Consider the following 17403-nt stretch of genomic DNA (forward strand, 5'->3'; position numbering starts at 1 on the left):
TAAATAAATAAAAAAAGAAAGTTAAAAAAAAAAAAAGAATTTTGCAGCCTGAAAATTTAGCCTCATTAGCCTCAGTAGTTTATAATTTCAAGGCTATGGTAACTTGGGTCACTTAGGTTACACAAAGATAACCTATACTAGTTAAATCTCTGGGGAGCAGAAAGGAGATGGGATGGGAGTTGGGAGGAGAACAGGGGACAGGATGAGGGAACTGGGATTGACATGTAAAACAAGCTTGTTTCAAGTTGAAATTAAAAATATTACCATAAAAATATTCTCCTCTGAGCACTAACATCTTGAAGAACTTGGTCCCTGAATGTGCCCAAGAATGCTATAAGTCCAATTTAGTACCACAGGCATGCCAGGACCATGTTACTCTGACTGAACATAGTAACTTATGAAAAGTCTTAATATAATTTCCATTTCAAAATAACAACACTCTAAAATTTAGCAGTTTGCAAAACACTTTTTAGTACTTTTAGGCAAGATCAGTTTTGTTTCAAGATAAGATTTGCTGACCACCTTCAAATATCACCAGGGAGGAAATGGTGAAAGTGGGTTTTTCAAACCAAATCTATTAATTTCAAAACATGTAAAAGCAATAGTGACTCATCTTCCTTCTCCCCTTCTTTGCCTTCTTCCTTTCCCTCCACCCTTTCTCCTCCACTTCCTCCCAGTTGCTTAGTTTACAAATATCAAAACTAAGATATCTTACTAATATTAATTCCTCTTAAACTCTTGAAATTTTTGAGAAACAAAATTCTGTCTGTCATTCCTGTATTGTATTATATACATGATTGTGTGCTCTAGAAGCATTTTGATACCACAGTAAAGATCCTTCTGACAGTATTTGATTTATATATTTGTTTCATTTATACTTGTTTCCAGGAAAATAATGGATTGAATATCAGTTGCAGTTTGATACCACCTTGGGTTCTGAAAATCTGTCTGGATGGTCTGTGTTGAAATAACTTGTTAAAAATAACTTTTTACATTAAATTAAATATAAGTTGCCAATGAATCCCCATATTTTGAACTCATTATTAATATATTTGGTGTTACATAATTAATCCTCCTAATTTCCTTCCTTTATTAAAATATTACATTACTAAGTCAATCTTAATTGCTTTACTAAAATAGAGTTTAAGAGCAAAACTTAAAATATTTCCTGTGCACACGTCCACAGACTTTATTAAAGAATAAAAGAAAAACTACAAAAACTTCAGAATGACAAAGGGCATGAAAACTTGTGAGTCAGATTGCATGGGAGAATTTTCACTTTGGACATCTTACCTCTAAGGTTTTATTTTAAATGTTGTTATTCCATAATTTATTTTACATATCAATCCCACTTCCCTCTCCCTCCCATTCTCCCATGCTTCCCATCAACCCTCCATCCCATCCCCCATCCACTCTCCAGGGAGGGTGAGGCCCTACATGAGGGATCATCAAAACCTGTCAAGTCATTTGGGACAAGGCCTAGGCCCTCCCCGTGTATCTGGGCTGAAAGAGTGTCCCTCCATGGAGAATGGGCTCCCAAAGTCTGTTAGTACACCAGGGTTTAATACTGGTTCCACTACCAGAGGCCCCATAGACTGCCCAGTCCTCCTAGCTGACACCCACATTCAGGGAGCCTAGTTTGGTCCTATGTTGGTTCCCCAGCTGTCATACTGAGGTCCATGAGTTTCCACCTGCTCAGGTCAGCTGTTTCTGTGGGTTTTCCCAATGTGGTCTTGACCCCTTTGTTCATCATTCCTTCCTCTCTCTACCTACTAGTCACATATTTTTAAATGATAATTAAAACAATTATTTTTAAACATGGAGGTAAATACTAGAAAGTATGAGAAGGAAAAGAAAAGAAGAAAATTCATAAGGAAAGAACCAAGGAAAAGGAAGTTTGTTGATCATGTTGTTTATGAAATGCCCCTTATAAAGTCATACTGGAACATTAATAAACTTCAGAGGAACTGAGCCTATTGGAGATCATCTATCCCTTTCAGTTCTGGAGAGTGGAGGAGAAAAAAATTGGGATTCCTCTGTGTGTGTGTGTGTGTGTGTGTGTGTGTGTGTGTGTGTGTGTGTATGGATATATATATAATTTTCAGGATATCTGGGTACTGGGAGCTGGAATCTAGTCTTCATGATTGGGCAAAGGCTCTTAGTGTCTCGTGCCCAAGATATGTGAAGATTCTCAACTACCATTTTGATTGCCTGAGGCATATGGTTTATTTGTGCACACACATTCCTCTGTGTGTGTGTGTGTGTGTGTGTGTGTGTGTGTGTGTGTGTGTGTGTATATACACATATGGGATAATGAAAATTAAAAAAGAAAGAAAGAATTCCCTAGATGTAGCAGCAGAGGCAGTTTGACGAGAGTGGTAATCCTTGATCTAAAAATTAGAGTCTGTGTGAAAGACTCTGGCACCCCCATAGAAAATTCTGCACACTGAAGAAAAAAAAAAACCATAAATCTGGCTTATGTGCAGGCTGCACAGCAGGAAGTGACTCCATCCAGAAACAGGACTCTGAAACATGGTTCAAATGATTATGAGATACTAAAATGCTTTGTCAGTATCCACCCCTTAAAAAATCAGGGTGCTTTAGCAGGAACCCACAGAATGGACAGTGACTTCTAAACTACAGACTGCAGTAAAATTACTTATGAATGACATTTATGTAAAATCTGTTTCTTGGTGAAATAAGGATGTAATTTTTAATGGAAAGTTCAGAAAAACTATTTCACCAGGAAAAATGAGAAAATATTTGAGATTGACTATATATATTTACTCCTACGGCAGATTTAGTATTTTGTGTTTCTTTATTGTGACATTGTAATTCTAGATTCCAAGCTGTTCCCCATATTGTTTAATTATCAGGAAATTCTTAGAGCTTTGTCATTTTTAGTATTGTACTATATCAGTATATGCATTTTGTTTACTCTGGATATTTGTGATTCTTACAAGAGTAGATAAGCACACTATACCCTTTCCATAGGAGAAAGGACAAAGGATAATAAAAGTTGCACTTCTTTAATATAGTCTCCAAATTCTGGAAAGAACTCTGTCAACTATTCTGTAAACTTTATATTATATAACAAGTAATTAAAATAGTGAAATGATTTGAAGAACCCATCCATGCTTATTGGGGGCAACATGGTTTACTTAAAATTCATCATCTGAATAAATTCAATGAATTTTATAGAAACCTGATTGTTTGCATTTCTTGAGATGGCAGGCAGACCAAAAACTTTCAAAAATATTATTGCACTTTTGAGCCTTGAGAGAGTTCAATGAAACAACAATATACATATATATAATACGTGTGTGTGTGTGTGTGAGTGTGTGTGTGTATGTGTATGTCTCATGTGATCTGATAAAGGCAATAAGGAATCTAGATTTTAGTGATTATTCATTGGTAACTGTGTCACTTAACACGTTTTCAGGATATTGCATCATACTTGAGCACTTCAATTAAAAGTTTCTCAGCAAAACAGGCATCTGTCATGTGCATCCTGAAGCAGTGTTTATTCTGCTATCATTATTTTAGTCTGTTATTGAACCTTTCTTCTAATTTGATATTCATGGTCTAAAGGAAACATTGTCCCAAAACACTGCACCTTAACATACTGAACATTTTAGTGTGAAAAAAAAAAAAAAAACTATAGATGTAGAGGCCTGGCAAATGGCTCCTTGGATAAATTGCTAACTGCTTAAACATGAAGAAATGAATTCATATCCCCAGTGTCACTGGAAAAGCAGGGTATTGTGACCCTTATTAATAACCCATCCTTAGAGAGGGAGATAAACATTCAGAGCTTGTTGGCTACCAAGCATGGCCAAAATGCTAAATTATAGATTCAATGAGAGATCTTGTCTCTATTAATAAGAGAGAGTGATAGAAGAAGACATCCAACACCACTGAACTCTGACTTCTACATGTATACACATGATAAGTGTACTCCATATACACACAGATATATGTAGATAGATAGGCTACATAGATTATTGATAATAATTGACAGATGACAGATAGGTAGGTAGATAGATAGATAGATAGATAATAGATAGATAATAGATAGACAATACATAGTAGATAGATGATAGATACCAGTATAAACAGCACACACACACACACACACACACACACACACACATACACACACACACACAAATACACAGCCTACCTGCAGATATTGAAAAGGGATTTATGAAGTAGAAATGAATCCCTCTTGTACATTTCTCCCCTGAAGCAAACATAAGAAAAATTTCTCCTATCCTTACCTCTCATATATCTCCTCAAAATTCTGTGTGATGAGCATCCCACCTGGTATGCAAAAGGAAGGCAAACTTAAGTAACCAAAAAAAAATTGGAACAAATAAGCCTTGCTATGTTTCTCCCAGTTTATTACCATTAGATCCTGGTCTTTTTTTTCTCTTGTCATTTTTCTGTAGACTTATCTTCATGTCTGTATTGAAGGCCATGTGTCACATGAAGCTTAAATTCCATAAATTTCTATGTTTTACTCTTGTAACTTGTCTTTTTTTTCAGCAGTCTCAGCTGTAAAACTTTTGATGTTTGAGAAGAGGCAAAGAGGCAAAATAATACACTGTGTCGGTGCTTTACACTTTGTTGGTGCTTAAGGGTCTAAGCCAATCCTGGTTACTTGTCATTACCTCCCTCAGACTAAAGAACCTCCAGGCTTTGGAAGGGGGGGAAATTATACTTGTGGTAGAAGATATGCTTTTTACATTCTCTAATAGCCTAGATTTACCAGTTTTTTTGTTTATTTTTTGCAATTCTACTACACCATCTCCTTGAGATCTATGTGTATACTGTCCTCAAATCTGACCCTTTAGAAATGCCCCCTACACAATTGGTTGATCCTCCTTCATCTTCCACAGACAGACTGAAAATTAGAGTAGAGGAAAGTAGAGTAAATGTGTTTTGAACACCATGTCATTAGACAAAAGTGCAGTGTTAATAAATTCTTGCACACACATTAGAAGGTAGAAGAATTGAAGGGATGGGCCATATTTGCACTTCCAGTCGGTAGTTACTACCTTCATGGCTAAAGAATAAATTGTAAATCCTTACTTTAAATTACTAAGGATGGTCAGAATAGCGAGGGGATTTCAATATGATTTTTTTCACTTCCCTTCTTCATTCCATGAGGGATGGAAAATTACAACTTTAACTGTCTTCAGAATTTTCATCATCTTTTAATTCGAGGTTCTGTTGTTGTTCTCTCTCTCTCTCTTTGTGGCCACCAAGCTTGCTCTCTCTCTCTCTCTCTCTCTCTCTCTCTCTCTCTCTCTCTCTCTCTCTCTCTCTCTCTCTCTCTCTCTGTGGCCACCAGGCATCAGGCATTCTTTGTAATAGCCCTGAAATGATGAGAGAGAAAGCAGCTGATGGCAAAGCAGGCTGTTCTCATGGATTCTAGGTTTGTTTCCTATTGAGTCCCAGACTCATCCCCTTGCAGTGTGTTAAACCAGTTAGTAAGTCTTTGTCTAGTAGCTCAATGGAGCTGCATATGAATGCTTTTCAAATGTCTGCTGACTATGCTGGGGACTCCTGTGCACAGCAGCAGGCCTCACGGTACACTTACTTGCTCTGTATCCCACCTGCACTATCTCAGCCTCCCTGGCTCTTCCAGCAGCTTCTGTTTTAGTTAGTTATTTACACTTAACACTCCATTGAAGAGTTCTGGGAAAACACATGGGAGAGTAGCACTTGCATTTGTGTCAACAGTAGCAGAAATATAATTATTACAATATTGTGAATACATCTTTTTTTCAAATATCTGTTTTGAGGCTTTGACAATTGTTTTAGGTAGTATAAAGGACAGAGGAGAGGATTCTCCTCTCAATGGACCTATTGCTTTCCTGCTTCTGTGCAAGGCAGTGTAGTCCTAATTAGAAGTAAATAGTTCCCGTAATGTGTATAAAGTAAGTACTTTCAGAATATTCCAATGTGAAACCAAAATGCTTAACAAGAAAGGCCCGAACGGTGAACAGTGGAGGCACCTGCCTTCTCAAAGGAATCTTCACAATACCTAAGCTTTCTCTTTTTTTAAATCCATTCATTAAGGAATGTACCAAGACTATAGCTTTCACTAACTTGTTAATTAGCTGTGGCTTGAGTATCTAATGTCAATGATTTTCTTCATTCCTTTGTAATAACAAGTTAACATTACTGATGGTCTATGATATAATTTCCCTTGAAAAGACTGATTAGTGCCATTAAAGATAAAATTATCCATATTCTCCATTTTTCATAACTTTAGTGAAAGGCATGCCGGTAAGAGGAGGGACCCGAGGAAGGGTAGAATCCTAACAGATGGCAGCTCTGTTCCCGCATGCCAGCACACTCCAGCCTGCAGTCTGTTCCAGGTTTTGCCAAGGCCAGAAACAGTGAAACTGATACTGGGAGTTTGATCCAGCAGAAAAGGCTCACAGTCCCCTGGAGTCCTTAAAAGCAGGTTTCCTGGCTCAAGCTCAAGGAACCCTATGTGAAGGAAGCAACCTTGCACAGAAGTACTGGGCATGCTGACCTTCTGGAAGCTCACATGTGAAAGCATATGGTCCTTTTCAAGGAATAAAAAGACCCATTCTCTCTGTAACAGCAATGCTTGAAGTAGATAAATAGACTTATGGAGACAAAGTGGCTTGAGTCAGGTGACTTGTTTGTTTTTGTTGATTATTTTGTTTCCTATTTGTGATCAAGAAGTCCTTCCATTTGCGTACTCTCTCTTTAATTAGCATATGTAGTAGAGTAGATCAGGGTGACATAGTTAATTAACTAAGAGATCTGCTCATAGATGTATACCCTCAACAAGCAGCTCAGAAGAGCTATGGGGAAAAAAATGCTGGGAAAACAACAAATACAACAACAACAAAAAAAACACAACCCAATAAACCAAAGCAATTGGGGGGGGGGACTCTTTGCTCTTTGATGTCAATTTGCCAAGAAGATGGCAAAGTAATAATTAGAGAACAAGAACAGCCCCACCCTCTGAACAAGGTCATTTTGATTAGTATTCCAATTAGCACCCTGTGAGAAAATGCTATTAAGAGCCATTGGTCAAATGCATGTGAAACAGGGGTCAAATGCTAGAGAATTTTAACAATTAAACTTTGAACTGCTCATTATCTGTAACAAAATGTCCAACACTAAGAGGCTGGAACCATGAAGGGTTCTATTATATGCGTGGGTCAACCAACAGCCAAAGGAGTCATTTTCTAGGGATATCAGAGTGAATGTGTTGGGTCACTCCTGTGCTGCTGTGACAGGATATCTGATCCTGACTAACAAGTGAGAACTAGAAGGTCACTTTCACACAGCTCCCAGGGATGAGAGTTCCAAGGTCAAATCTCTGCATCTTGGGAGAGTGTTTTTGCTACGTTCCGGAGGGAAGGAACACTGTATTCTCTCATGGCAAAGGCATGAAGAGAGAAAGAGGCAGAAATTCTCTCACAACGTCCATTTTCAATAATTGTGATGTATTAAAGATGTGTGCTTTGGGGGAAGGGAGAGCAAAAATTCAAATCATAGTAATAAGGAATGTGCTAGTGTATCATATATGATAGCATATCACAGTATATTGAGAAAAGTAATCGTCTAATAGTTGTCTGCCCTAAAATGTTGAGTCAGTTATGTTAAATTTTATCAACACGTGTTGAGCCTGAGAGAAACAGGAAAAGAAGTAGGAGAACTTTGGGAGCGAAAGCAGATTTGAGAGATCTTAAAGAGGAAGTGATGCTTGGTTTTTACAAAGGTGGGGGGGGAGAAAGGAAATCACATTCCAGTCAAAAGCACAAAGCCATTTGTCTTCCCAGGGTCCCCTGTAACTTCAGCATGACCTTATTCTACAGCCACTGCTCATAGTGATGTGATTTGTTAGGTTGTCTGACTTCCACAGATCTTCATGAGACATGTTAACATAGCCCAGAATCTGTTCAGTCCTCCATTACTGAAATATCACCTGAAACATTAGGACTTACTTACATCATTAATTCACAGTCTTCGCGAATAATTCTGAAATCGAGAAGAGATGAGGATGTGGCTTCCTTCTTTTACAACAAAGGAAAGCTGGGAATAAAATTGTTTTTTGTTGTTTGGGTTTTTGTTTGTTTGTTTGTTCTTAGAAAAGGGAAAGAGCCTGTGACACCCTGTGGCTCTGCTGAAGTCATATTTCAACTTGGAAAGTTTCTTTGCATTGAATTACAGGTGGCTTTGGTAATAGATTTACTGTCAGGCTCGAATTTGTAAACCTTCATTGAAGGCTGTTATTTTCTCGCTAAGAACTGAAGTCTATCAACAGTGGCTACAGCACGGTGCCAACAATCTGGCAGGTACTGCACGATCTGGGCTTTGAGAGATGGCAGCCATGTCCAGAGGCACAATGCTGCTTTTAAAGTCAAAAGACATATTATGGCAATAATGAACACATTTGTTAGCATGGTGTTTTCAATCTTAACCGCACTCCTAAAGTGCTGTTCAGGAACTTGCAGAAGGTGAGTAGGAAAAGAAGGGAGTTCCATGTAGTCTGTGAGATTATTTTCTTTAATTTAGTGGCACGTGAGGACAGACCAAGCATGTCTGACTTCCTGACACGACCTCTCATGCTGCAGAAGCCTCTCATTCAAAGTGCATACCGTGTTGAGTCAGCTGCCGTGAGCAGGCCTGAGAATGCCAGAACTAGATGTTGAAATGATAAGGACACTCACAAACCCGAAGGCTTGCCTTTCTTGACTTACAACTTGCGAGTCTCAGCTGGAAAAGCCAGACACGATCCCCAGGAGAGGCAATGGGTGAAAAGTGAGCAAGCAGGACTTCAGCTGTGACACCAGCAACTTGAGGCAACTGGAGACGGCTTAAGAATTAAAATCCTTAGTGCTCTATAGCAATCTCTTTAGTCCTTCTTCAGTGTTTAACACTGAGTTACAAATAACATTCAAGCCAATCTCTGCTTTAATAGTACATGGAAAAGCTGAAGTCTGTAGAGGTAAATTGTCAGGGCCAACCAACCAGGACACAGACTATGGAAGACCTCTAGAACTCATATGGCTTAACTTAGCCTAGTCCATGTGTTCCACTTAAGTTACAGATAATCCCATGATGTCAAAATCCTGTATATGTTATATATTAATTGATTTCTCACACTTATATATGATGGTCCCTTATTTATTTTTAAACAAATACTTATCTAGTGCATATTATTTTGTGTTTTACTTATAAACATATTTTCATTTCAAAAAGTCAAGGTATATAAATAGCATTGACTTTTGCAATGACATGATGCAGTATTTATTGACTCTCAGTGATATCAGTTGGAACATATATATTTAAATTGTGTATATAATATAAATTAATTCATGTTAAATTGAAAATTAGAAGATGCTTTACTGGATGAGTTTCACTGAGAATAACTAGTCCAAAAGAATTTCTGCAGATAGTACGCGGCAGAAGCATAATTAGAGATTATTAAATAAAGCCACACACACATGCCCACATGCTGTGAAGAGGGAGCCAACTGTTCAGAATTTGGCAGAGAGCTTATCTGATTCCAGATCTCACCCTCCCCCGCATGAAAAACGGCTGTGCTCCACGAAGGAAACAGCCCCTTTGAGTCTCCTCAGGGCTACTTCGCTGTGGTAGATTAACTTGGTTTGATTGGATAGGCTCTAGGAAGACTTATTCAGCCCAAATCAATCAATCCCCGCCAATCCTCACCAGCAAGGCCGTGACTTAAGCTATATTCCATAGGATCATTCTTGAAAACTGCTAGCTCTTCATAAGTTCCTCTGTCAAACATCAGTATTCCTAACACAATGACCCATATCAACAGAAATAAAACCCTAGGGGATTTGTTAATCCAAGCTATTCCCCATAGTGACAAATAGCACAGTCCCAGGGGCAGATAAAACTTGAAGGGTGGATATCCTCAACGAGTACTGCTGAGAAAGCCAGACAAAGAATGAGAGGCACAGAGCACTGAGCCGCAAGTGTGGACGGCTTTAAGACACACCAATTTTCTTCTTCTGCAGAACTGAGGATGCCTACTACACAATCACTATGCTGCATCCGCAGTTCTCTTCATGTTTATTCTCTAGACACATGAAATCTGACCTCAAAATTTATTAAATTTTGATAGGAAATTGTCAATACCATAGAAGTCATTTAAGAAAGTAACAGACTCTTAGAGTCTTAACCTTGCTTTTCATTTTTCTTTCCTTCCTTCTTCCCCTCCTTTCTTAACGTCTTCCCTTTAGTTTCAGTGTGTCACATATGTGCTTTCCTTGTGACATTTGCTATTTCAAGGTCAGATAAGTCTCAGCAAGGTGACTGTGGATACCCAACATTTACAATGACCTCAAAAGAGATGATTGAATATTAACTGATTTTAAGTATTCCAAGGCACGGGAGGCTGTCCTGGCGAGGTTACATGACACTTCATGGCTGACTGTTTGACAGTTTTTTTTTCATTCCAGGAAAAAAAAAATGGCAGACAAAAATTAGAAGGTTCATAAATCTAACTAAAATCTAAAGGAAAATCAAAGCCCAGCAGTTTGTTTCTTGTTTGTTTGTTTGTTTGTTTAAGAAAATAATGGACCATCCAATGTGCAAGCATATTGCAGAGTCTTACATTTGACTTTAAAGGTCTCTGTACCCAATGACTGAACATGCATTATTTTACTTGGATAAAAATTGTGACAATTCTTGAAGAAGAGTGATAAATGTTTAAAAACTTTACTTAAAGATCACTGTCCCTATCTATTTAAAGGTGGCTAGAGTGCTAATGAATTTAAATATTCTTTAAATTTTAATTATTTCTAGGACATTTTATTATTCTTTTCTGTGGGGTGAGTAGTGACACATGCCAAGATGCACGCAGAAGTGAGGTGATAGTTTACAAATGTCATTTCTCTCCTTCCACTGGGTGGATACTGGGGAATTATGCTCAGACCATCAGGCTTTGCTGAAGAACTTTTACTCTGTGAGCCATCTCTCTGGCCCTGTCATCAATGTTTTATTCTCCTCAGCAATGAGCAAAATCCAAATTCCTGTTGATATTTATCTGTGCATTCTTTGAACAAGTATAAAGCATTAACCCTATTTTATGCTAAGGACTGTTAAAGTCATTAGAGCTATAAGAACACCAGACAGTGGGACTGAATTTAAGCTGGATCAGTCAAGTTTTGTCCTTAGAGAAGAATTATTGGTAAACTAATTAAGTAAAATGATTAGGTAAACTAAGTGAGAAGTAACTACATGGCAGAAATGCAAGGTTGGATGCCAAAAACCAAACCTGCCATGAGTGTAGCATTTCCTCTACAAAAACAATGTCTGGGTAATATGTTTGCCAATGAAAAAGATCCTGTTCGTAGAAAGGACTACTATTTGAGGGTGTAAGGGAGTAAGAAAGACCAAGTTACAAGGCAAATAAAGGAAATGATACTATAAAGGAAGTCATATCTCATAAATAAGGAGACAGGTATATGTTTGAGTAATAGTAAAAATAAACAAATTAGAAAAGAACGGAAGAATCATTTTTTTGTGTTTGAACAAACACTTGTTAATAGTAAGGAAAAGGACTGGCAGTTGGGGATTAGTGGGAGGCTTAGTGGTGCAGAAAATGACAGGTTGAAGGGAAGGAAATGCAAACGTTTAACAGGTTGCAATGGACCATGAGCTACATTCATGTTTCATAGTTTCAGAAAACTGCAAATCTAAATGCTTATAGGGGAGAAGTAAGGAATTACAAGGGTCTAAGGCTAAAACAGAATGTGTTTTTTCCTCGTAGAAACAGCAGTGGATAAAACCTCCATGACTGTTTGTTATGCAGGAATGTAGACTCAAAGAGCAGCCAATAGTCTAGATTTGAATCCAAAATGTTCCAATCTGTAAATGCTAGAAATGGATTCAGTGTTATAAAAATAGCTCATGGTACCTAGCAACATGTGCTTATAAAACAAGATAAGTGGAATGAGATTTATCATCTAATAAATAAACTCATTTACATAAAAAAGCAAAATTTTCTAGAAAGTTCTACTTACATTGAGTAAAATAAGTCAAACCCATTGAGTTAATTGAAGAGACAAGTTAGAATATGAAAGACAAGAGGGAAATACTCAAATAAAAGAGGATGATTTTTACATGGACATATGATAATACATGATATGGAATGAAAAATGTGATTACACGATTATTGTTCATAATATCCAAAAAGCAAACAAATGAAGGATTAGAACATATAGCAACGGTTAAAAATAAAAACAAGTTAATAGTTGATTTGATCTGGTAGTACTCGAATTTAGCTTCTAAATTCTTATTTACATTTTCTGCCCCAAGAACTGCCCTCAGTGCAGCCCTAAAATCATAGACTTATGAGTGAAGATGACAAGTGGTGGTGGTGGGGGGGGGGGTTCTGAGTACTATGTGGCCACCAGGGGTACTACTGGGTCATGTGCTGCTGAGGCTGATTCTGTACAATGAATCATCAAGACAGGGAGGAGAGAAGGAGAATGAAAGAATTTACCAGCAATTTCAGATCTGTCTCTACCAAGTTACCCAATCATACTTTGCACTATTTCTGTTTTCATGGCCAAGCACAGAAGCTCTTGGGTTGGATTTATATTTTTACAATTACTGTTATAAATGCTTTTACACATACCTGGTGATTGAGGGTAATGATATTTAGATCAATAATATTCCTAACTGCTTACATCTCATTCCAGATAAAAGTTATCAGTTAACATGAAACATGGACTCCAACCTACATTCTCATCTTTGCTGTTTGGGAAACAAGAAATGCTGCATCATTTTAGTGTCAGGGAGAAAGAGAAAGTAATAAATGACACTGGCAAAAGTGAAAAGAAACAAAGAAGAGTGTGTGCACACGTCGAAATGTCACAATGATGTCCCATAAATACTAAACTGAATATGACTGAATAAAAGTAAATAATCTTTGTGAGAAGAAATAAGGAATGAAATGGCCCGACCTTCTGTCCACTTTTGTATAGAAAAGACCCGCTGATTTGTTCCACTGTCTACTCCTTGTTGGGAATGTTTGACTAGTTCTAGAATGCTGCTGTAACTTATCTGACATTAAAATTACTATAAAACCCAGTATTCAACAATTAAAATTAGTAATAATAAAACTGATGTTCTTCATCTGTCTTTATCCTTAACTAAACTGATTCTGATAATAAGTGTTAATGAGGGATAAAACATTAAAGACAGCTTGTCAAATCTAAAAGTAAATGTATTGAATATTGTGCCTTTTCAAATCTTACCTTTCAATTTTACATAAATAAGAGATGGTTCTGCAGTATTTATGTTTTATTTTAGTATATGACTATGAAGTTTAGAATTATTACCCACTGGATCGCGTGCTAAAGGTTTGTCTGTCTATAAATGGTTCTACTAGAAGGTGACAGAGTATTCAGTGGAGAAAAGTTAGACAACTAGGACAGCTACTGAGGAGGAGAATGGGACTCTTGTCTCCTTTGCTTTTTTACTTCCCTTCAGGTTGTGAGAATCTTAATCCATCATATACTTCCTGCCATGGTGTGGTAACATACCCACAGGTCAATGATACCTCTCTTCCTTAAAACTTAATTATCTCAGGCATAACATCAGTGAGAACAATAGTGGACACAATGAGTTACAATGTATAAATTCAGTAAGCTTTCAAGTTATTTTACATAAGATATTTTTGCAAAAAAAGTAAATCGAGCACTATTTTACTCCATTAAATTCTTAGGTTGGAAAAAAATCTCCCATATATACTTTTGAACTATTCATTCACAAATACTTCTAATAAGACAAGTAGTTGACAGTTTAATTAATTATTTCCTACATTCATTATTGTTTATTGGCCCCAATTTTTTATTTAATTGTAAAACTAGAGAGCAAAGGTACTGATATCAAAGTAAACATCTTTATTTTATCGAGAACTTAGTTTAAATTCAAGAAAACTTTCTGATCGAAGGCCATGGAAATTTAGTGAAATTCAAAATGGGGAACCAGGATAGCTAATCATGTTCCTTTATTACTTTTCTTCCAAGAATTATCCAACAGTAATTATTAGAATGTCTTAATTAGCTTGAATCTCAAGCAAATATGTCTAATCATCTATTTAATGAAGGTCTACTTGTAATACCATTTTACCTCATATCTTCATCTTCTTCTTGGAATGAAGGGACAAGTGAAATGTACCTTTGGCATCAAAGAATTCATAACCAACTAGAAATTGTGTATCTGAGACTGTTAATAGCTGGAAAATAACAATAGTAGCAGCAAAAGACTTTAAAAGGCTGATCCAAGAAATAAAAGTACCTACTCAGTTTACACAAATTATGGAATATTGAGAAACACAGAGCACCTCAAATTAAATTGAAGTAAGAATTTTTCAAGGGTTGTGGGAGAGGTAGGCTTCTGATGTCTGTAGATACCAAGGACTACTTAACCAAGTTAGTATTCCTGTAACAAAATGCTGTGGATAAGACAGGTAAAGTATACAAGCATCTCAGAGCCTTTGTGTGCTCAGTCTGTCTCATGATCACTGAGGACCCATGTTCTTCATGAAAACACTTTCTCTTGCTCTTACCATTTTTCCATCACCTCTTTGTCAATGTACCACACTAGGTAAAAGGGGTACATTGTAAAAAAAAAAAAAAAGGGGGTACATTGTAAATGTTATAGATTACAAGATCCAGAGGATCAGGATGTCACACCTGGGACAGGAATGATACACCAGGGAACCTTAGCAATGTGGAATGAACAAAAATGACATAATGATTATGTCAACTGACACATTAACATGGTTGATAGAATTTCATGAGGACTTACCTCAAAATAAAAAGTGACAGGCAATCAACAGTTGCTAAGAAAGGGAGAATCGGTTTTCTTCAGTGATGTTTTCCATAGCAGGTTATCCTATCCCAAGTGGTCAGCTTTAAACACATGTACATATGAGGGACACTAAATGGATTCAGTAGGCTGTACATTTACACATATAACAATATGTAACAATAATAAAGAAAGAAGAGACCATGATTCAAGAGGGGGGGGTATGGTGAAAATGTAGGAAGAGGGATAAAGGAAGGAATGTGAATGACAAAAATACACTACCCATGGATGTAATTATCAAAAATTTAAATTTCAATTTAAACAACAAAACACAAACACCTTTTTTTTTTTTTACATTCATCATTTTTATTGTATTTTTAAAATCCTGGATCCCAAGAAGTCTTAGCTGGAACTTCATTTTCCTCATAACAAACAACTTCATCTCCCACTTTAGATTCTACTTTTTCTTCATCTAAAATAATATCACAGTTCATTCAAGTTTTGATGACTGAAACATTGTCTTTATGGTGTTTCAGTGAGGTCAATGAGCCCTTCCAAATAACTTGTCCATGTCTGATTAATTTAAAGTTCTTCTGTTTTTCTAACTATCCCTTTTGGACTCTGCAGACAGCCACAGGAACTTTTCTCTTTCCTTCTTTTACAGAGAAGGTAGATAGTATGCAAGCCTCACCTATTGGGTATTCCTCCAGCCTGTGGGGCAATCTGCTGCTTAGTTCCTCCTGCAAATCTTCAATAAGATGGTAGATGATTTTGTGAAGTTTAATCTTAACCCCTTTTGTGCAGGTGATTGCTGGATAGCCTTGCCTGTGTCCATATTAAAGCCATAAATGACACCATCAAACATCTTAGCAAAGTTGACATCATTTTCACTAATGTCACCCAGTCCAAAATGTACTAATTCTAGTTCACATTAGTGAGAAGCATCATAGGTATCCACAAGGTTCAGGATGGCCTCCAAAGACCCATCAACATCACCTTTAATAATTATAGCAAATACATTTGAGTTCTTTTCTGTCTTTTCTTTGGGCTTTAAGGGTCTTTGTTCTTCTCTTTCAAGGTATTTTATATATGACCTCTTCTTCCAGTGCACACTGCCGTACTTCTCACAGGCTTTCCTGTGTGCTTCCTGGTGCTCCTTTCTCTGTTCTTCCATTATTTCCAGGTCATCTTTGCCTTTTTCCTCTTTCTGCTCAGTCTTCCTCCAGTCAACAATTTCCCTGGCCCTTGGCTCAGATTCTACTTCAAGAATTTCATCTCCAGCAGAAGGGAGGTCTCTCCAGCCTATGATTCCCACTGGCATGCTGAGATAGGCATCATTAAGTGTTTTTCCATTTTCATCAAACATTAGTCGAACTTTTGCCCAATGCTTCCCAGAAACTAGAGTTCTAGCCTTTCTTAGAGTTCCTTTGTGAATTATAGCTCTTGTAACAGGGCCTCTTCCTTTGTCGGTGAAAGACTCTATTACTGTTCCTTCCACTGGACCTGTGGGATCTGCTTTCAGTTCCAACATTTCCGAGAGAGCAATTGTTGCTTCTGCCAAAGCAGTCAGATTATCTCCCGTAAATGCAGAGACACGCACTGCTTGAACGTTGCCACCATAATCTTCACATACCACACCATAATCTAGAAGCTCTTTCTTCACTTTTTCTGGATCAGCATCTGTTTTGTCGCATTTATTTATTGTAAGAACAATAGGAACTTGTGCCTCTCGGGCAGCTTCATCACCCCATCATCTGCAGCTACAAACAACACAACAATGTCAGTGACCTGAGCGCCTCTGGCTTTCATTGCTGGGGAAGGCAGCATGTTCAGGAGTTATCAAGAAAGGTCTCCAGAAGGCAGAGACAAGAAAGGCACCAATGTGCTGAGTGATGCCTCCAACTTCCATTGCTGCCACTTGAGTCTTTGAAGTTTGTCAGGTAACGTCGTTTTCCCATGATAACGTGACCCATTATAGTGGCAACTGGGAACCTTGGTGCTAATAAAGCTGGGTACCAGGGGCCTTGTTACAGCATCTTTGCTTTCTCTTACTTTGTCCTGTTTTAATTTGCTCCATTGTTACAGCATCTTTGCTTTCTCTTACTTTGTCCTGTTTTAATTTGCTCCATCTCAGCTTCATTTCTGCCTTCTTTATTACTTCTTTGATCCAGACTTCATCTAAACGTGAGTTTGCTTCTAGTGAGTCTATGTCAATGGCAGTATTCAATAAAGCTTCATATATATATATATATATATATATATATACATATACATATACATATATATATATATATATATATATATATATATAATCTTCTTTGTCACAAAAAGTCTGTGCTAACATAACGCGGCACCAACAAGCATGTCCGTGTGCCAAGGCCGGGCACACAGCTGCTCTGGCCACAGTGGATAAACTGGTGAAAACCCATGCTTCCACCATGCTAACAGTCTTCTTTGACTCAAGCTGTGCAACTGCCTACAAATAGTGTGAAATCATAGCAGGCTTTCCAAATTCAGTAGCTTCTGATTCGTGCTTCTCTCGGTTCTCAG

General features: G+C 37.4%; 1 pseudogene; it reads right to left on the bottom strand.

Moving 5' to 3' along the window:
* Nucleotides 1–15209: 15209 nt before the first annotated feature.
* LOC127226859 (translation initiation factor IF-2, mitochondrial-like) lies at nucleotides 15210–17116 on the bottom strand (annotated as a pseudogene).
* Nucleotides 17117–17403: the final 287 nt, after the last annotated feature.

Source organism: Phodopus roborovskii, unplaced genomic scaffold (genome assembly GCF_943737965.1).
Source record: "Phodopus roborovskii unplaced genomic scaffold, PHOROB, whole genome shotgun sequence".
Taxonomy (NCBI): Eukaryota; Metazoa; Chordata; class Mammalia; order Rodentia; family Cricetidae; genus Phodopus; species Phodopus roborovskii.